The 23,913-nt window shown below is 33.3% G+C and overlaps 2 long non-coding RNA genes across 2 annotated transcripts; both read left to right on the forward strand.

The window, feature by feature from the left end:
- The first annotated feature begins 4,425 nt into the window (after positions 1 to 4,425).
- On the forward strand, positions 4,426 to 6,290 carry LOC128169337 (uncharacterized). Its single transcript, XR_008241526.1, has 3 exons — positions 4,426 to 5,398; positions 5,592 to 5,658; positions 6,265 to 6,290. It is a non-coding gene; the product is annotated as an uncharacterized LOC128169337 (long non-coding RNA).
- A 5,139-nt stretch (positions 6,291 to 11,429) lies between these two features.
- Positions 11,430 to 12,742, forward strand: LOC128169334 (uncharacterized). Its single transcript, XR_008241523.1, has 3 exons — positions 11,430 to 11,585; positions 11,780 to 11,846; positions 12,608 to 12,742. It is a non-coding gene; the product is annotated as an uncharacterized LOC128169334 (long non-coding RNA).
- Positions 12,743 to 23,913: the final 11,171 nt, after the last annotated feature.

Genomic DNA, 23,913 nt, shown 5'->3' on the forward strand with positions numbered 1-23,913 from the left:
CTCCTAGTCGTACTATTTTAAGACGTCTTATAGATCTAACAAATGGCCTCAAAAACCATATCACCACCATCGACCGAATCTACAGGCACAAGCTGACCTGCATGCCTGGGGGTGTTTTTTAACCAATTTAATGGCAAAGGTTTCTTTCCTTCTGGCATAACCAATTCTTCATCTTCATTGCATTTTTTTTACTGATGCTAGTAATGCCGGATTTGGATGCACCTTTCGCACAAAATGGTTATACTCCGAGTTTGCTCCTGAATGGTTCAAGTACCACATTTCAGTTAGAAAATGTGTACCTATTGTCATTGCATTAGAATTATGGGTACCTCTTCTGAAAAACTGTATCGTTGTATTACATTCTGACAATATAGCAGTTGTGCATGTGATAAACAAAACTACATCAAAGGACCCAAACCTAATGCAATTGATAAGGCGTTTAATGATTCTTTCATTGCAACACAACATTCATTTCCATGCCAAACATATTCCAGGAATTTCTAACACAGCCGCTGATTTACTATCTCGCTTGCAGGTGAAAAAATTCAAAGCCCGCTTTCCACATATGGACAACGAGCCAACTCCAGTTCCTCCAGCATTTGTGCGGATTTGACTGAAACAGCCAATTTTTTAGTCCGCAACTCTCTGTCTGAATCCAACATTATCAGCTTACAAATCAGCTTATTTAACCTACAACTGTTTTATTGAACAATCCTTTCAACATAACGCATCTCCTCTACCACCCTGTCACTTAGTTTTATTCTCCAACTTGGTAACTACACAGATATTACACAACATTTCACCATTCGTAAAATGCTTCAGGGATTCCGGAAATCGAAACCATCACCTGACTCACGGCTACCTATAACCCCAAGAATTTTGAAGAAAATAATTCATGCTTTGGAGTTTAGTACCACATCAGCTTTTACTAAATCCCTCCTCCGGGCCATGTTTACCTTAGCATTTTGTGTTTTTTTTACAAGTAGGAGAGCTTACCAAAACAAATGCTCCAACCCAGCATTTCCTTCTTTTTGGATATATCACGTTAGGATCCAATAGTCCATGCAATAGGCATATACTAGTATATATAAATATACCTCACTTAAAGCATTCTAAAGCAAACACAACTACTCTACGCCCGCAGCAAAATACGACGGATCCTTTAGTTTGCCCATGCCAAGCACTTCTAGAGTCAGTTCTAGCATATCTTTTACAACATAAACCATACCATAGCATAGCATTGAAATCTCATAGCATAGCATTTGAATCTCATAGCATAGCATTGGAATCTCATACTATAGCATACCATCTCATAGAATCGCATTCGTCATATCATACCATAGCATACCATAGCATAGCATACAACGTTATTTTAACTCGGTTTTAAATGTTTTTAGTTGAAAAAATAAATGTTTACATGATAGATTTGTGGTAAACTTCGGCTTCTTATTATTTTATTTCGAAATGTGTGGAACTCTTCTGTGTATGGAGGCGTTTTTGTTCAAATCTCATAGCACACCATAGCATAGCATACCATATCATTAAGCCCTTCATTTCAATTTCTCATAGCATAGCATAAAAATCCCATGCATAGCATACAAATCTCATAGCATATCATTAAAATCGCATACCATAGCATAACATTAAATTGTAAAAGATATGCATGAAATGACTGTACATTACCTAAATCTTAGGAAACATTCCTCACCATCAGAGCCATTATTTTCCTTCATGGATGGTTCGCCCATCTTGCGTCAATACTTCACACAGCAACTGCGTTCGGCTTTAGCTTTTTGTAATTTGAACTCGCACCTTTACAAGGCTCATAGCTTCCGAATTTAGGCTGCTACTACAGCTGCCTCTCAGGGGTTTTCGGAATTACAAATTCAGAGCATGGATAGATTGAACTCTGGTGCTTTTGAAAAGTACATAAGAATCCCAACACTTAAGTTTTGATTGACATTCGTTTGAGTTTTGACATTTTTTAATGGACAGTGAAGACAGGGGCTTCACAATCCTTTTTTTTCTAGCAACCATTAGACAGGGGCTACTGGTTGTGTTTTGAATATCTGTGCCATTATCTTACTTTGGGTCAGGGGCTCAAACAGTCAATTTGCTTGTACATGTTTTGTCTTTTGTAATAATAGTCTTTATGTTGTAACCATTTTTAGTTTATAGTTAATATCAACCATTAGACAGGAGCTACTGGTTGTTTTTTTGACTTATCTTACTTTTAGTCCGGGAATAAAACACTCAAATTTGCTTGTACATGTATGCTTTTTCTAAAAATAGTCGTTATGTTGAAGGGTGTTCCATTTTCCACAAATTAGTTATTTTGTAATAACTTGGTACAATTTTTCTTAATCATGCACTGACATTTCTGTTCAATTGCAATGTGGATTTTGGATATGGGGCGTTAACAAGATTGTCTATATTTATATATATACAGGTATATAAACCTATCGATGAGTGATATAACCTATCTTGTTAAGGTGGCAGATGAACACCCCATATCTTTACTTATATACCAGATACTTTATTATCTATTTCTGCCAAAGGTCTAAAACTTTAACTAGTATCAATCTCAGGATACTTTGTGATATTTTCAAGGTTTTATGTATGAATATTGTTCTTCGAGTTTTATGTCATTTATTTGAGGAAATGCCTTTTTTCTACTTGTCACATCACATCACTTATTCTTCATTTCGTATTATATTATACTGTGACTTTGACTATGGCATTATGTTTCATGCAACTTTTATGCTATGTATTCTTCAATAAATGTTTTATTATTAACGAAAGAGTTGAGTTTTGCTACGTAATAGTATAGATGTGATAAGGCAGGCATAAAACACATTTATGTCCATAAATAGTTCATGCATTTTGACCAATTTATTTATATGTTTTGTTTACCACGTGGTATTGTTTTCCACTACTGTGTATTTTTAGTTTAGGCATGCGCACTGGCAAGTTATGCATATAAGCTAGTCTGCGCATGCGTAGTCATTGTTCATTTTGTAAACATCCATGATTGTCCACGGTTTGCCACCACCCTCCCCTCCACCTTTTTATTGTACATCATTTGTAAGGCAGATGAACACCCCATATCTTTACTTATATACCAGGTAAATTATTATCTATTCCTGCCAAACCCTGTACATGTACTAGTATATGTGTTTGTCAGAAGAAAGAGGGAGAAATATATCTTCTTGTATTGATAATTTACAAAGTGGTTAGCGTATCTAACGAATTTGACTCATAAAAATCAGAGTGGATACTCAATTTTTATATAAACAATTAGTTACATATTACACACATTTTCCGTAAATTTACAGAAAAATAGTTCAAACAAATGTATTCTTATGTGGCCCACATACATTATAGAGTTTTTACTGTCTTTGAAATTAACATAATAACACAGGAAAGTGTACCTTTAAAATATATAAGCAATGAAGGAAAGCAATTGGAGGCAAATTACATGCAGCATGACATCAGAATGCTAATACATGTTTCCAACAAAGTATTAAGAAAACATTAGTAAAAACAATTAAGTTTATACAGATAAGACTAATGAAATATTAAAACAACGGTATTCAGTTTCAAATTATAACTGAATTTCAGAGAAAAAAAATAATGTCATTGAAAAGATCAAATGGCCCTACTTTGAAGCTTAATCGAAGAATACATTTTCAAGACATGAATTCAGTAGTTTAACATGTTATTCTCATATAGATGTGATTAAAAAAGTTTACGAATTTTTAAGAAAAATATTTTGCAATTCTTGAGGCGTTGCCAATACTTTCAAATGATTTGCAAGTCCCACTAAAAATGTTATATATATTTATCACATATATGTTTCGCTCAATATACATGAATTTCATGAATAAATATAAATATGTTTTGGGTTTTTCTTTTGTATTTTGTTGAGATTTAATTCAACAATTCATAATTTAATTTCTTACCTGTCAATTAATAAATAACATAACTCTCTTCTATTGATGAATGTGGTTATTGCATTATTTTTTATTGAATGATTTTCTTTATTAGAATAATTCATTGATTAGTAATCACTTGATAAGAATTGCACGCTGTGTTAGACAAATATACGACTTTTATGTATTTATGAAATGTGTATCGGAGAGTGTTACATCCTTTTTAAAACATTATGTGATTGGTTGGAAAAATACCATGCAAAACTTTACAAGAACAGCATTGAGCAGTTTCAATGTAACTCAACTAGATGTGTTTAAAAAAACATTTATGTCCATAAATAGTTTATGCATGTTGACCACTTTATTTGTATGCTTTGTTTACCACGTGGTATTGTTTTCCACTACTGTGTATTTTTAGTTTAGGCATGCGCACTGGCAAGTTATGCATATAAGCTAGTCTGCGCATGCGTATTCATTGTTCATTTTGTAAACATCCATGATTGTCTACGGTTTGTGAAAGAAGATGTGTACATGAATTACGACCCCGTCCGTCCAATTTTATGATATTCTGCGACTTCAACAATTCACTAACGGGACCTGGTGTGTGTTCTCATAGGTAACGTTATCTATATCCCGTTTTTTAGAAATTTATCAAGGCTTCATGGTACTGCAGAAGTGATTTTCGCGCGGTTCAAAATGGCGCCAGTGACACTCCAGTCATAACATTGTTGCCCATCGATGCCAAAGTTATTGTGTGCGATGTACCAGAGACGTGGGTGTAATTTATTATACAGCAGTTTGAACTTGTGTATATTTGCGTGTAATGTGTGAAACTATCTGTGTCAACTTTTTCTATTGTTTATTTCATAATGTCAACATTGATAGTGGGAGATTCGCATGTGAAAAGACTCAAAACATTCTTAGGTTCACGTCGTTCCGCTAATTCTGTGTTTAATATATATGAACTCAAAGAGGTGAACTATTTCGGTATAAGTGGAGGACTTGTGAACAATGGTCACCATCTATCCCTTATTACATCTGCAGTACGACGGACCTCAGCACCTAATTGTTTTCATTGGAGGCAATGATTTGGACTCGAGTGGACTAGATTTTAGTTTGGAATGTATTGTTTCTAAATTGACTGCCAATGTGACTCAACTTAAAAGGTGTTTCCATTTAAAGTCTGTTACCGTGCTTAGTTTTCTCCCTAGAGAAGTGACTTATTTATAATCAACGAGTCAAAAAAGCCAATAGACTTCTTAAGCAATTTTGTGCTTGTCACACAGTAACATTTTGGAAGCTGAGAGGATTCGCGGAAAGCTTATCTTATGCGACGGGGTTCATCTTAATGACTTGGGGTTCCATAAACTGTTTAGACAGATTAGAGGTGTCCTATTAATTCAGCTAAGACAGGAACCCAAGCGTAGTCCTTCTGTAAACAGCAATGACGACAGGGGCTTCTAGCTGTAAATATTGCTTTGTAACCACCCATCGTGCAATTTTATTTCTCATATTTTTGTTAAATAAGTCTGATGTGAACAATGCGGTTACGCTTAAGTAATTAACATTTTACTAAGTGTTCCTTAAACCTTTCACAATGTTATTCGATTAACCTTATGTTTGTAATATTATCTATTTAACCTGATATGTTTATTTCAGTTCAAAGCATCCTGATCAATCTGCAGATAAGACTTTCCATCACTTGTTATAATTTGTTTGGATACAGGTAACAGCTTTGTTTTTTGGTCTATGACAATTTACCAAACAAATACCCGAATATGAATATTTCTGGTTATTTTAAAGCTATATCAGCTTATTTGAATGAATATAAGATACAGTTCCAATGCTATGGCGGCAGGAGCAATGATACACGTATGATATAATAAGCAGTTTTGCAATGTTTACATATAAAACAGAGCCTCAGGCTATGCTAAGCAACTAAAATGTACACCTCTAGTGCTATGGCATATGTAAGTGATAAAACTACTAAATGTATGGCAGAATTCTTTCTGCTATAAGCAATGTGTTATAACATTTATAACAAGCTTAACACTAATTGTCTGAGAGCATAATATATATATATATATATATATATATATCTATATATATATATATATATATATATATATATATATATATATATATATATATATATATATATATATATATATATATACCTGGGGTATATAACAAGCTGCTATACCACAGTTTTACCTTACATTAGATCAGTTTAAAGATAGCATGAAAGCTTTTTGGCTATGCAAATTCTTGTATATGATCATTTTAGTTTAAATATTAACATCTTCATTTCCTTTATATTTTACTCTATTAGATTTTGATGGCATCCACACCAAAACGTAGGAGGCGGAACAAGTCACCCTCGCATCCTCCCACAGAAATCCAACCTCAAAGCGGTCTTATGTCTTTTGAGGACAGAGACACAATGATAAGGACGTGCATGGCCTCTATCATCCCAACCATTGAAAATACTTGTCGACGCTATATGGATGAATATCCCCATGGTGAGAGCAATCCTTCATTGTCAATCCCCACGCAGACTGCAACTTCACAACAGCAATCAGCCGACACTCAACAAGCCTCTTCGCAAGCAGTAACACCTGACCATTCCCTACTGCAAGAAATAACTACTCAAGGTATGCAGTTGCTTAATCGGAATACTGAAGGGGAATCACACTCGGCAACTGGTTTAACATTGGGTATAGATTCCAAAATTAGGGCAAAATTAGGGCAATAAAATTGCATATTATAGCATAGCAAAAAAATGTAAAAGTTATGCATGAAATGACTGTAAGACAAATGCTTAGTCACACAACTGTCCTTATTTACCACACATCCTACTAACTGGAAATCTATTTGTACGTCTCAAACATTTATATCAAAGAGGACTCCATGTCTCAGGAACAATAATATTACAAGAAACACTATACCTACTGTCGGTACCACCTCCTGCCCAGTACATTGACAGTGTGTTATCTAATACAACGATAAACTACCAGGAGTTATCTTCCATGACAAGTGTTCTAGTTATATACAGAGAACTCTGTGCAGTAGATGTGTGTTGTGTGTATTGTTTATTGTTTGTATATTGCACTCATATAATAACATGTCGATATTAAGATATCTGTGCTACCACACAAAGTTACATATGTAGAAAAAAAGATTAACAATATATAATGATTACAGAAAAGGAATATATTTAATGAACACTGTACATGTATATGTTTTTTTCGGAAGAAAGAAGAAAAATATATCTTCTTGTATTGATAAATTACAAAGTGGTTAGCGTATCTAACGATTTTTGACTCATACAAATCAGAGTGGATACTCATTATTTATATAAATAATTAGCTACATATTACACACATTTTATATATCCGTAAATTAACAGAAGCAAAGTTCATACAAATGTATTCTTATCTGGCCTACACACTGAAGGGTTTCACTACTTTTTTAGACTTTATAGAAGTCGTCTTTTTCTGGTTAATAGCACTTATAGAGTTTTAAAAGTCTTTGAAACTAACAATATGACATCAGTATGCTAATACATGTTTCCAACAAAGTATTAAGAAAACATGGGTAAAAATAATTTAAGTATGAAAAGATAAGGCTAATGTAAAAATTTTAAACGATAGTATTACATTTCAAATTATAACTGAATTTCTATAACATCAAGTGACCCTACTTTTAAGCTTAAGTGTAAAATATAGTTTCAAGACATGAATTCATGCAGTGGCTCTACACTCTATTCTCATATCAAATTAGTTGAAATAATATAGGAATTTTAAAGAAATATATTTTGCAACACCGAGGCGTAACCATTTTTTTGTTTTATGGGGGTTTTTTTGTGGGCGGATGGGGGTTGCATTCATTTGACACCATTCATTCAAAGATCACTTCCAGTGTAACGTGTGAACATTTAGGTGGCGTGCACTCAAGAGTGTCTTTCCGGTATTGTTTGAATAGTGGACTATAACGATTGTGAATGAGTTACAATGCTGTCGTTTTATCACTACAATAATAAAAAGTGGAGCATTGGCATTTTCAATGACCAGTTTCATTGAGAAATTATAATGTTTCGACATATTTTTTTACACACTACATTGAAATGATTGTTAAGTATTTACTTATATTGTACTTCGGACTCTTCGTTTTCATAAACATTTCTTTAAGGTAAGATGAACACCTTACTGAAGCTACATTGTGTTTGCTTTGTTATATGAGCTAATGCAACAGTGTCCCAGTATGGATCAGTTTAATATATGTTCTAAAAAAACAATGTCCTAGAGCGAATTATGTTGATATTTATCGCCGTAACTATAGTTCTACAGTAAGATCAAGCATATCTTTTACAATATACGAAATAGTAAAACATAGCACTGAACTAGTATAGCATGCGTTGAAATCCCATACTATAGCACTGGAATTTCATATCATAATATACAATCTCATAGATTCTTATTTGTCATATCATACCATGGTATATTATAGCATGGCATACATCATGAACTTAACTCGGTTTTGAATAATTTTATTTCAAAGAATAAATATTCACATTGCAGATTGGTGGTAAATTATAATGGCTTCTTATTAATCCATTTCAAAATGTTTGGAATTCTTCTGTGTATGATCGTGTTTTGTTCAAATATCATAGCATTGCATTGAAATCTCATAGCATATTAATAAATCGCGTATCATAGCATAGCATAACATTGTAAAAGATGTGCACGAAATGATTGTAGGACAAATGCTTAGTACACAACTGTCGATATTTAACACATCCTACTAACTGGAATGATATTTGTACCTATCCAATATTTATATCAGAGAGGACTCTATGTCTCAGGAACAATAACTTTACAAGAAACACTATACCTGCTGTCTGTACCAACACCTGTCCTGTACATTGACAGTGGGTTATTTAATACAACAATACACTACCAGGAGTTATTTTCCATGGAGAGTATTCTTGTTATAAACAGAGAGTTCTGTGCAGTATATTTGTGTTGTGTTTAGTATTTATTGTTTGTATATTGCACTCATATAATAACATGTCGTTTTCGATATTAACATATCAGTGCTACCACACAGAGTTGCATATGTAGAAAAAAAGATTAACAATATATAATGATTACAGAAAAGAAATATATTCAATGTACACTGTACATGTATTTGTGTTTGTCAGAAAAAAGAGGGAGAAATATATCTTCTTGTATCGAAAATTTACAAAGTGGTTAGCGTATCTAACGAATTTGACTCATAAAAATCAGATTTGATACTCAATTTTTATATAAAAAATTAGCTACATATTACACACATTTTAGATATCCGTAATTTTACAGAAAAATAGTTCAAACAAATGTTTTCTTATCTGGCCCACATGCATCAACAGGTTTCACTGCCATCTACTTTTTTAAAGACTTTATCGAAGTCGTCTTATTCTGGTTAATAACACTTATAGAGTTTTTACTCTCTTTGAAATTAACATAATAACACAGGAAAGTGTACATTCAAAATATATAAGCAATGAAGGAAAGCACTTGGAGGCAAATTACATGCAGCATGACATCAGAATGCTAATACATGTTTCCAACAAAGTATTACGAAAACATCAGTAAAAACATTTAAGTTTATACAGATAAGACTAATGAAACATTAAAACAACGGTTTTCAGTTTCAAATTATAACTGAATTTCAGAGAAAAAAAATAATGTCATTGAAAAGATCAAATGGCCCTACTTTGAAGCTTAATCGAAGAATACATTTTGAAGACATGAATTCAGTAGCTTAACAGGTTATTCTCATATAGATGTGATTAAAATAGTTTACGAATTTTTAAGAAAAATATTCTTGAGGCGTTTCCAATACTTTCAAATGATTTGCAAGTCCCACTTAAAATATTATATATATTTATCACATTTATGTTTAGTTCAATATACAGTGGTATCACATATGTAATGAATTTTTGATATTACACTGTGTATTCGAACCAAGCGTGACGTCATAATTAAACATTACGTAGGTTTTGGATATTGATTAACGTAGAATGAAAAATTCAAAGATATAATTCAGTTAATGTATGGAGTTGTAAATGCAAAGCATTTATTGCTACTTTTGTTCATGAATAAATATAAATATGTTTTGGTTTTTTTTGGTATTTTGTTGCGATTTAATTCAACAATTCATAATTTAGACTTTTACCTGTCAATTAATAAATAACATAACTCTCTTCTATTGATGAATGTGGTTATTGCATTATTGTTTATTGAATGATTTACTTTATTAGAATAATTCATTGATTAGTAATCACATTGATTAGTAATCACTTGATAAGAAGTGCACGCTGTGTTAGACAAATATACGACTTTTATGAATTTATGAAATGTGTATCGAAGAGTGTTACATCCTTTTTAAAACATTACGTGATTGGTTGGAAAATACCATGCAAAACTTTACAAGAACAGCATTGAGCAGTTTCAATGTAACCCAACCAGATTTTATGTCCATAAATAGTTGATGCATGTTGACCACTTTATTTGTATGTTTTGTTTACCACGTGGTATTGTTTTCCACTACTGTGTATTTTTAGTTTAGGCATGTGCACTGGCAAGTTATGCATATTAGCTAGTCTGCGCATGCGTATTCATTGTTCATTTTGTAAACATCCATGATTGTCCACGGTTTGTGAAAGAAGATGTTTACATGAATTACGACCCCGTCCGTCTAATTTTTCGATATTCTGCGACTTCAACAATTCACTAACGGGACCTGGTTTGTGGTCTCATAGGTAACGTTATCTATATCCCGTTTTTTAACGATTTAACAAGGCTTCATGGTACTGCAGAAGTGATTTTCGCGCGAATCAAAATGGCGCCAGTGACACTCCAGTCATAACATTGTTGCCCATCGATGTCAAAGTTATTGTGTGCGATGTACCAGAGACGTGGATGTGATTTATTATACAGCAGTTTGAACTTGTGTATATTTGCGTGTAATGTGTGAAAATATCTGTGTCAACTTTTTCTATTGTTTATTTCATAATATCAACATTGATAGTGGGCGATTCGCATGTGAAAAGACTCAAAACATTTTTAGGTTCACGTCGCTTCGCTAATTTTGTGTTTAATATATATGAACTCAAAGAGGTGAACTATTTCGGTATAAGTGGAGGACTTGTGAGCAATGGTCACCATCTATCCCTTATTACATCTGCAGTACGACGGTGTAGACCTCAGCACCTAATTGTTTTCATTGGAGGCAATGATTTGGACTCAAGTGAACTAGATTTTAGTTTGGAATGTATTGTTTCTAAATTGACTGCCTATGGGACTCAACTTAAAAGGTGTTTCCATTTAAAGTCTGCTACCGTGCTGAGTTTTCTCCCTAGAGAAGTTACTAGAAATTATTTATATATATATATATATACATTTTATATATATCTTATTTATAATCAACGAGTCAAAAAAGAGGATTCGCGGAAAGTCAAAAACCAATCTTATGCAACGGGGTTCATCTTAATGACTTGGGGTTCCATAAACTGTTTAGACAGATTAGAGGTGTCATATTAATTCAGCTAAGACAGGAACCCAAGCCTAGTCCTTCTGTAAACAGCAATGACGACAAGGGCTTCTAGCTGTAAATATTGCTTTGTAACCACCCATCGTGCAATTTTATTTCCCATATTTTTGTTTAATAAGTCTGATGTGAACAATGCGGTCACGCTTCAAGTAATTAAAATTTTATCAAGTGTTCCTTAAACCTTTAACAATTTTATAAGATTAACCTTATGTTTGTAATATTATCTATTTAACCTGATATGTTTATTTCAGTTCAAAGCATCCAGATCAATCTGCAGACAAGACTTTGCATCACTTGTTATAATTTGTTTGGACACAGGTAACAGCTTTGATTTTTGGTCTATGACAATTTACCAAACAAATACCAGAATATGAATATTTCTGAATATTTAAAAGCTATATCAGCTTATTTGAATGAATATAAGATACAGCTCCAATGCTATGGCGGCAGGAGCAATGATACATGTATGTTATAATAAGCAGGTTTGCAATGTTTATATATAAAACAGAGCCTCAGGCTATGCTAAGCAAGTACATTGGTGTACAAGTTGCAATGTTTATATATAAAATGATTTAGCTTGATGCAAGTATGCAATCAATTACTTTCGTCAATGTCTTCGAATACATTGCATGTCGTGATGCTGTTAAGCACAAATGTACACCTCTAATGCTATGGCATATGTAAGTTATAAAACTACTAAATGTATGGCAGAATTCTTTCTGCTATAAGCAATGTGTTATATCATTTATAAAAAGCTTAACACTAATTGTCTGAGAGCATAATTTATATATATATATATATATATATATATATATATATATATATATATATATATATATATATATATATATATATATATATATATATATATATATATAGATATATATATACCTGGGGTATATAACAATATATATATATATATACCTGGGGTATATAACAAGCTGCTATACCACAGTTTTACCTTACATTAGAACAGTTTAAAGATAGCATGAAAGCTTTTTGGCTATGCAAATTCTTGTATATGATCATTTTAGTTTAAATATTAACATCTTTATTTCCTTTTTATTTTAGTCTATTAGATTTAGATGACATCCATACCAAAACGCAGGAGGCGGAATAAGGCATCCTCGCATCCTCCCACATAAACCCATCCTCAAAGCGGTCTTATGTCTCTGAGGACATGGAAACGATGATAAGGACGTGCATAGCCTCTATCATCCCAACCATTGAAGATACTTTTCGACGCAATATGGATGAATATCCCCATGATGAGAGCAATCCTTCATTGTCAATCCCCATCCAGACTGCAACTTCACAACAACAATCAGCCGACACTCAACAAGCCTCTTCGCAAGCAGTAACACCTGACCATTCCCTACTGCAAGTGATAACTTCTCAAGGTATGCAGTTGCTTAATCAGAAAACTGAAGGGGATTCACGCTCGGTAACTGGTTTAACATTGGGTGTAGATTTCAAAATTAGGGCAAAAATCCACGCCAATGAGTTTATCAAATTTCCTGTCCTGTTGCCAAATAATTTTGATCATGATGAGACAGACAAGTATAAATCAGTTGATAAAAATGGTGAGCTCATTATTGTAAAGGCAAACGACAAGGGCCCTATCAAATCTATAACTAAATGAGTAGAGGCGTTCCACATAATTGTCGCAATCCATGATGAAAAGTTTCCCCACAAAATTGGAAACTTAATGACGTACGCACACACTGTGCAAAAAATTGCTGACTCGTGTGGGGACTCTGCTGTTTTAATGCATGATGAAAAGTTTGGGCGATGGCGCGAAAAAGAACCTTCATTATGTGCTTGGGAGAAGAAAAATATTGAGTTATACCAAGAAGCTTTAGTTTCTGGACTAGATTTTAAACTCAAGTACAAGAAACAGCCCTTTTGTGCCCAATCCAAGTCACATAACTACTGCTATTCCTTCAGCAATGTTGGCTCGTGCACAAAAACCAACTGCCCCCATCAACATGTTTGCCAGTACTGTGCGGGAAAGCATCCGCATCGACAGTGTCCCAATAGACCAAAACAAACCTTTGCGAAACAAAATGCTAGAAAACCTGCCAGCACCTCTAACCAACAAGGCTCCACTAAGTGATAGGGATATACGTATCATCACACCAATTCAAGTCGACAAATTGGCCAGTTATCTTGGACTGCTATGATCTATCTTTGGCCCAATTTTTAGTAATGGGTTTACCTTTGGTTTTATAATCCCATATCAGGGGCAACGTGCTTTTAGAGTTTCTAGAAATCTCTCTTCTTTGAACAATAATGATGGAATCCTTCAAAGTAAACTCAGCAACGAGTTACGAGCACACCGTATAGCCGGGTCTTACCCAAATCCACCATTTCCTAATATACAAGTTTCACCTCTTGGATTGGTACCCAAAAAAGCTGTCGGTGAATTTCGTTTGATATATCATTTATCTTATCCTGAGGGTATGTCTATAAATCACAACATACTTTTTTTTAACTAAGATTTATGTACAGTACAATATCAATCAGTGGAAACGGCTATTAATATAATTAGACAATAGGGAAGGGGTGCGTTGTTAGCAAAGACAGATCTTGAGAATGCTTATAAACAGATCCCTATTCATCCAGATGATTTCGAACTACTTGAATTCATGGTAGACAATATGTATTACTACGATAAAACATTGCCTTTTGGACTCAGCTATTCATGTAATCTTTTTGAAAAATTCCGCTCAGCTCTTCAATGGATCCTTGAAACAAAATTCTCTGTTATACATTGCGTGCACATCCTAGACGATTTTCTTTTCCTTAGTGAACCCCACTCGTCCAACTGTTACAGTGCTCTGCTTGCCTTTTATCAACTATCCAAAGACATTAGCTTACCCGTAAAATCAGAAAAAACTGTTTACCCCACCACAACTCTCACAATTTTTGACATGGAATTAGATACCATGAACTTCGAAATTCGATTACCTCAAGATAAATTAACTCAATTGAAATTGGTATTCAAAACTTCAAAGCAAAGCGTTTTGCAGCTTTGAAGGAACTTTAATTGGTATGCTCAATTTTGCCTGTAGTGTATGTCCTCCTGGTCGTACTTTTTTGAGACGTCTTATAGATCTAACAATTAGCCTCAAAAAACCATATCACCACCGTCGACTGAATCTACAAGCACAAGCTGATCTGCACGCCTGAGGGGTGTTTTTGAACCAATTCAATGGCAAAGGTTTCTTTCCTTCTGGCATAACCCATTCTTCATCTTCATTGCATTTTTTGCTGATGCTAGTAATGCCTGATTTGGATGCACCTTTCGCACAAAATGGTTTTACTTCGAGTTTACTCCTGAACGGTTAAAGTACCACATTTCGTTTAGAAAATGTTTACTTATTGTCATTGCATTAGAATTATGGGTACCTCTTCTGAAAAACTGTATCGTCGTATTACATTCTGACAATATAGCAGTTGTGCATGTGATAAACACAACTACATCAAAGGACCCTAACCTAATGCAATTGATGAGGCGTTTAATGATTCTTTCATTGCAACACAACATTCATTTCCATGCCAAACATATTCCAGGAATTTCTAATACAGCCGCTGAATTACTTTATCGCTTGCAGGTGAAAGAATTCAAAGCCCGCTTTCCACATATGGACAACGAGCCAACTCCAGTTCCTCAAGCATTAGTGCGGATTTGACTGAAACAGCCAATATTTTAGTCCGCAACTTTCTGTCTGAATCAACATTATCAGCTTACAATTCAGCTTATTTAACCTACAAGTGTTTTATTGAACAATCCTTTCAACATAAAGCATCCCCGCTACCACCCTGTGTTCATCACCTGTCTGCATTTACTGTGGTTTCATTAATTTTCGTGGGTATCAATTTTCGTGGTATTTCTGAAAATCACAGTTTCAAGGATACGTAATTTCATGGCCAATGATCCTATCAATACAAATTGTTAGTTGAAATTGAACTTCAATGAACATCTAATTTCGTGGATCAACTTAACAACGAAATCGACGAAAATTGGTATTCAGCTAATATTGATGAAACCACAGTATTGTGCATTGCTACCTGATTTCGTCACTTAGTTTTATTTTCCAACTTGGTAACTACACCGATATTACACAACATTTCACCATTCGTAAAATGCTTCAGGGATTCCGGAAATCCAAACCATCATCTGACTCACGGCTACCTATAACCCCAACAATTTTGAAGAAAATAATTCATGCTTTGGAGTTTAGTACCACATCAGCTTTTACTAAATCCCTCTTTCGGGCCATGTTTACCTTAGCATTTTGTGCTTTTTTACAAGTAGGAGAGCTTACCAAAACAAATGCTCAAACCCAGCATTTCCTTCTTTTTGGAAATATCACGTAAGGATCCGATAGTCCATGCAATAGGTATATAGATATAAATATACCTCACTTAAAGGATTCTAAAGCAAAAACAACTACTCTACGCCTGCAGCAAAATACGACGGATCCTTTATTTTGCCCATGCCAAGCACTTCTACACTACCTAAATCTTAGGAAACATTCCTCACCATCAGAGCCGTTATTTTCCTTAATGGATGGTTCGCCAATCTCGCGTCAATACTTCACACAGCAACTGCGTTCGGCTTTAGCTTTTTGTAATTTGGACTTGCATCTTTACAAAGCTCATAGCTTCCGTATTGGGGCTGCTACTACAGCCGCCTCCCAGGGGTTTTCGGAATTACAAATTCAGAGCATGGGTAGATGGAACTCTGGTGCTTTTAAAAAGTACATTAGAATCCCAACACTTAAGTTTTGATTGACATTCGTTTGAGTTTTCACATTTTTGAGTTGCACAGTGAAGACAGGGGCTTCACAATCCTTTTTTCTAGCAACCATTAGACAGGGGCTACTGGTGGTGTTTTGAATATCTGTGCCATTATCTTACTTTGAGATGGGGGCTCAAACAGTCAATTTGCTTGTACATGTTTTGTCTTTTGTAATAATAGTCTTTATGTTGTAACCTTTTTTTTATTTTATAGTTAATATCAACCATTAGACAGGGGCTACTGGTTGTGTTTTTGACTTATCTTACTTTTAGTCGGGGACTAAAACACTCAAATGTGCTTGTACATGTATGCTATTTCTAAAGATAGTCGTTATGTTGAAGGGTGTTCCTTTTTTCACAAATTAATTATTTTGTAATAACTTGGTACAATTTTTCTTAATCATGCACTGACATTTCTGTTCAATTGCAATGTTGTTTTTGGATATGGGGCGTTAACAAGATTGTCTATATTTATATATATACGGGTGTATAAACCTATCGATGAGTAATAAAGCCTATCTTGTTAAGGTGGCAGATGAACACCCCATATCTTTACTGATATACCAGGTACTTTATTATCTATTCCTGCCAAAGGTCTAAAACTTTTACTAGTCTCAATCTCAGGATACTTTGTGATATTATCAAGGTTTTGTGTATGAATATTGTTTTTCGAGTTTTATGACTTATATTATATTGTGACTTTGACTATGGCATTATGTTTCATGCAACTTTTATGCTATGTATTCTTCAATAAATGACCTGTTTTATTCTTTACGAAAGAGTTGAGTTTTGCTACGTAATAGTATAGATGTGATAAGGCAGGCATAAAACACATTTATGTCCATAAATAGTTCATGCATGTTGACCACTTTATTTGTATGTTTTGTTTACCACGTGGTATTGTTTTCCACTACTGTGTATTTTTAGTTTAGGCATGCGCACTGGCAAGTTATGCATATAAGCTAGTCTGCGCATGCGTAGTCATTGTTCATTTTGTAAACATCCATGATTGTCCACGGTTTGCCACCACCCTCCCCTCCACCTTTTTATTGTACATCATTTGTAAGGCAGATGAGCACCCCATATCTTTACTTATATACCAGGTAATTTATTATCTATTCCTGCCAAAGGTCTAAAACTTATACAAGTCTCAATCTCAGGATACTATGTGATATTTTCAAGGTTTTATGTGTAAATATTGTTCTTCGAGTTTTATGTCATTTATTGTCAGGATACTTTGTGATATTTTCAAGGTTTTATGTATGAATATTGTTCTTCGAGTTTTATGTCATTTATTTGAGGAAATGCCTATTTTCTACTTGTCACATCACATCACTTATTCTTCATTTCGTATTATATTATATTGTGACTTTGACTATGGCATTATGTTTCATGCAACTTTTATGTTATGTATTCTTCAATAAATGTTTTATTCTTTACGAAAGAGTTGAGTTTTGCTACGTAATAGTATAGATGTGAGAAGGCAGGCATGAATAAGCGTTACAATCCATAAAGCTTTTGAATGGTTTTTTGTTCAATTACATTGTAGGTTTATATCTCACTCAATACGTTTTTCTTAACTCTCCCTAAATTTATCTATTAAAGGAAAAATATATACTGTGCACAAATTTAGATTCTCTTTATTTTATTTTTAACGTCAATGTACATTTTTTAATACGTCAGAACTGTAGTTTATTTAGACTAGTTATGTTCATCAATTAGTTATGCCTTTTAAAACTTTTCTATCAAGCATAATTATTTAAGTAATTAAAATCAGCATTGTTGTTTTTGAATAAGAGATAAATATCACCTTGTCTATTGTTGTGTTACATACAATATTATTTGCATTCTGTTTTATTTCCATCTGCAGCATTTAAAAACAATATAGTTTTATTGAAAGTATCAATTACTGTTCAATTTTCTATTTTTCCTCAATCGTCCAGGACCTATGAACTTTACAATGCAAATATATAATATGCTATGAGACATTGCTTTCATGCCAACGGAGTGGCCTCAAAGATAGTCCTGCCAAGTCACAAATCATACCAAATTCCGATGGTAATGATTTATTAAAAGTGCATCCCCAAAAAAAGTTTTATAATCATTTTTGCAAATGATAATTCGGTCTGGAAAAAGTCTGTCAAAGACAATTTTGATCAGATGACTTGGCAATCAATATTTTTTTGTGTTGTTTGTTTGTTGTTGTTGTTTGTTAGTTTGGTGTTTTTTTTTTTTGTTTTTTTTTTTTTGTTTTTTAGTGGTTTTTTTTGGAGGGGGGTGGGGCAGGCATTGAATTCACTTGACAGTATTCATTCAAGGATCACTTCTAGTGTAACGTGTGAACATTTAAGTGGCGTGCACTTTAGAGTAAAGTATACTTCCGGTATTGGTTTAGTAGTGAAATATAACGTTTATGAATGAGTTTAACTGTAATAGTGTCATTTTCTCCCTAAAATAAAAAGAAAAGTGGAGCAATGTAATTCTCAATGACTATTTTCATTGAGAAATTATAATGTTTCTATATATATGTTATACACTCTACATTGACATTGTTGTTATTTATTTACTTATATATAATACCTCGGACTCTTCGTTTTCATTAACATTTCTTTTTGGGGAAGCTCAACACCTGACTGAAGCTACTCTGTGTTTGCCATGTTATATGAGCTAATGCAACAGTGTCCCAGTGTGCAACAGTTAAATTTATGTTCTAAATAACAATGTCCCAGAGCGAATTGTGTTGATATTTATCGCCGTAAATATTGTTCTACAGTAAGGTCAAGCATATCTTTTACAACATACGCAGTCGTAAAACACAGCATTGAAATCGTATAGCTATCATCGGAGTCCCATACCATAGCATACAATCTCATTCACATTGCAGATTGGTCGTAAATTTTGGCTTCTTATTATTCTATTACAAAATATGTGTAACTCTCTGTGTATGGATGCGTTTTGTTCAAATCTCATAGCGTTGCATTGAAATCTCATAGTATCTCAATAAAATTGCATATTATAGCATAGCAAAAAAATGTAAAAGTTATGCATGAAATGACTGTTAGACAAATGCTTAGTCACACAACTGTCCTTATTTACCACACATCCTACTAACTGGAAATCTATTTGTACGTCTCCAACATTTATATCAAAGAGGACTCCATGTCTCAGGAACAATAATATTACAAGAAACACTATACCTACTGTCGGTACCACCTCCTGCCCAGTACATTGACAGTGTGTTATCTAATACAACGATAAACTACCAGGAGTTATCTTCCATGACAAGTGTTCTAGCTATATACAGAGAACTCTGTGCAGTAGATGTGTGTTGTGTGTATTGTTTATTGTTTGTATATTGCACTCATATAATAACATGTCGATATTAAGATATCTGTGCTACCACACAAAGTTACATATGTAGAAAAAAAGATTAACAATATATAATGATTACAGAAAAGGAGTATATTTAATGTACACTGTACATGTATATGTTTTTTTCGGAAGAAAGAAGAAAAATATATCTTCTTGTATTGATAATTTACAAAGTGGTAAGCGTATCTAACGATTTTTGACTCATACAAATCAGAGTGGATACTCATTATTTATATAAATAATTAGCTACATATTACACACATTTTACATATCCGTAAATTTACAGAAGCAAAGTTCATACAAATGTATTCTTATCTGGCCTACACACTGAAGGGTTTCACTACTTTTTTAGACTTTATAGAAGTCGTCTTTTTCTGGTTAATAGCACTTATAGAGTTTTAAAAGTCTTTGAAACTAACACAATAACACAGGGAATGGTACATTGAAAATATATAAGCAATGAAGGAAAGCAATTGGAGGCAAATCACATACAATATGACATCAGTATGCTAATACATGTTTCCAACAAAGTATTAAGAAAACATGGGTAAAAATAATTTAAGTATGAAAAGAGAAGGCTAATGTAAAAATTTTAAACGATAGTATTACATTTCAAATTATAACTGAATTTCTATAACATCAAGTGACCCTACTTTTAAGCTTAAGTGTAAAATATAGTTTCAAGACATGAATTCATGCAGTGGCTCTACACTCTATTCTCATATCAAATTAGTTGAAATAATATAGGAATTTTAAAGAAATATATTTTGCAACACCGAGGCGTAACCATTTTTTTGTTTTATGGGGTTTTTTTGTTGGCGGATGGGGGTTGCATTCATTTGACACCATTCATTCAAAGATCACTTCCAGTGTAACGTGTGAACATTTAGGTGGCGTGCACTCAAGAGTGTCTTTCCGGTATTGTTTGAATAGTGGACTATAACGATTGTGAATGAGTTACAATGCTGTAGTTTTATCACTACAATAATAAAAGGTGGAGCATTGGCATTTTCAATGACCAGTTTCATTGAGAAATTATAATGTTTCGACATATTTTTTTACACACTACATTGAAATGATTGTTAAGTATTTACTTATATTGTACTTCGGACTCTTCGTTTTCATAAACATTTCTTCAAGGTAAGATGAACACCTTACTGAAGCTACATTGTGTTTGCTTTGTTATATGAGCTAATGCAACAGTGTCCCAGTATGGATCAGTTTAATATATGTTCTAAAAAAACCAATGTCCTAGAGCGATTTATGTTGATATTTATCGCCGTAACTATAGTTCTACAGTAAGATCAAGCATATCTTTTACAATATACGAAATAGTAAAACATAGCACTGAACTAGTATAGCATGCGTTGAAATCCCATACTATAGCACTGGAATTTCATATCATAATATACAATCTCATAGATTCTTATTTGTCATATCATACCATGGTATATTATAGCATGGCATACATCATGAACTTAACTCGGTTTTGAATAATTTTATTTCAAAGAATAAATATTCACATTGCAGATTGGTGGTAAATTATAATGGCTTCTTATTAATCCATTTCAAAATGTTTGGAATTCTTCTGTGTATGAACGCGTTTTGTTCAAATATCATAGCATTGCATTGAAATCTCATAGCATATTAATAAACCGCGTATCATAGCATAGCATACGATTATAAAAGATATGCACGAAATGATTGTAGGACAACTGCTTAGTTACACAACTGTCGATATTTAACACATCCTACTAACTGGAATGATATTTGTACCTATCCAATATTTATATCAGAGAGGACTGTATGTCTCAGGAACAATAACTTTACAAGAAACACTATACCTGCTGTCTGTACCAACACCTGTCCTGTACATTGACAGTGGGTTATCTAATACAACAATACACTACCAGGAGTTATTTTCCATGGAGAGTATTCTTGTTATAAACAGAGAGCTCTGTGCAGTATATTTGTGTTGTGTTTAGTATTTATTGTTTGTATTTTGCACTCATTTAATAACATGTCGTTTTCGATATTAACATATCAGTGCTACCACACAGAGTTGCATATGTAGAAAAAAAGATTAACAATATATAATGATTACAGAAAAGAAATATATTCAATGTACACTGTACATGTATTTGTGTTTGTCAGAAAAAGGAGGGAGAAATATATCTTCTTGTATTGAAAATTTACAAAGTGGTTAGCGTATCTAACGAATTTGACTCATAAAAATCAGATTTGATACTCAATTTTTATATAAAAAATTAGCTACATATTACACACATTTTAGATATCCGTAATTTTACAGAAAAATAGTTCAAACAAATGTATTCTTATCTGGCCCACATGCATCAACAGGTTTCACTGCCATCTACTTTTTTAAAGACTTTATCGAAGTCGTCTTATTCTGGTTAATAACACTTATAGAGTTTTTACTCTCTTTGAAATTAACATAATAACACAGGAAAGTGTACATTCAAAATATATAAGCAATGAAGGAAAGCACTTGGAGGCAAATTACATGCAGCATGACATCAGAATGCTAATACATGTTTCCAACAAAGTATTACGAAAACATCAGTAAAAACATTTAAGTTTATACAGATAAGACTAATGAAACATTAAAACAACGGTTTTCAGTTTCAAATTATAACTGAATTTCAGAGAAAAAAAATAATGTCATTGAAAAGATCAAATGGCCCTACTTTAAAGCTTAAAATGATTAAAATAGTTTACGAATTTTTAAGAAAAATATTCTTGAGGCGTTGCCAATACTTTCAAATGATTTGCAAGTCCCACTTAAAATATTATATATATTTATCACATTTATGTTTAGTTCAATATACAGTGGTATCACATATGTAATGAATTTTTGATATTACACTGTGTATTCGAACCAAGCGTGACGTCATAATTAAACATTACGTAGGTTTTGGATATTGATTAACGTAGAATGAAAAATTCAAAGATATAATTCAGTTGATGTATGGAGTTGTAAATGCAAAACATTTATTGCTACTTTTGTTCATGAATAAATATAAATATGTTTTGGTTTTTTTTGGTATTTTGTTGCGATTTAATTCAACAATTCATAATTTAGACTTTTACCTGTCAATTAATAAATAACATAACTCTCTTCTATTGATGAATGTGGTTATTGCATTATTGTTTATTGAATGATTTACTTTATTAGAATAATTCATTGATTAGTAATCACATTGATTAGTAATCACTTGATAAGAAGTGCACGCTGTGTTAGACAAATATACGACTTTTATGAATTTATGAAATGTGTATCGAAGAGTGTTACATCCTTTTTAAAACATTACGTGATTGGTTGGAAAATACCATGCAAAACTTTACAAGAACAGCATTGAGCAGTTTCAATGTAACCCAACCAGATTTTATGTCCATAAATAGTTGATGCATGTTGACCACTTTATTTGTATGTTTTGTTTACCACGTGGTATTGTTTTCCACTACTGTGTATTTTTAGTTTAGGCATGTTCACTGGCAAGTTATGCATATTAGCTAGTCTGCGCATGCGTATTCATTGTTCATTTTGTAAACATCCATGATTGTCCACGGTTTGTGAAAGAAGATGTTTACATGAATTACGACCCCGTCCGTCTAATTTTTCGATATTCTGCGACTTCAACAATTCACTAACGGGACCTGGTTTGTGGTCTCATAGGTAACGTTATCTATATCCCGTTTTTTAACGATTTAACAAGGCTTCATGGTACTGCAGAAGTGATTTTCGCGCGAATCAAAATGGCGCCAGTGACACTCCAGTCATAACATTGTTGCCCATCGATGTCAAAGTTATTGTGTGCGATGTACCAGAGACGTGGATGTGATTTATTATACAGCAGTTTGAACTTGTGTATATTTGCGTGTAATGTGTGAAAATATCTGTGTCAACTTTTTCTATTGTTTATTTCATAATATCAACATTGATAGTGGGCGATTCGCATGTGAAAAGACTCAAAACATTTTTAGGTTCACGTCGCTTCGCTAATTTTGTGTTTAATATATATGAACTCAAAGAGGTGAACTATTTCGGTATAAGTGGAGGACTTGTGAACAATGGTCACCATCTATCTCTTATTACATCTGCAGTACGACGGTGTAGACCTCAGCACCTAATTGTTTTCATTGGAGGCAATGATTTGGACTCGAGTGAACTAGATTTTAGTTTGGA

This window comes from Crassostrea angulata, unplaced genomic scaffold (genome assembly GCF_025612915.1).
Source record: "Crassostrea angulata isolate pt1a10 unplaced genomic scaffold, ASM2561291v2 HiC_scaffold_118, whole genome shotgun sequence".
Classification (NCBI taxonomy): Eukaryota; Metazoa; Mollusca; class Bivalvia; order Ostreida; family Ostreidae; genus Magallana; species Magallana angulata.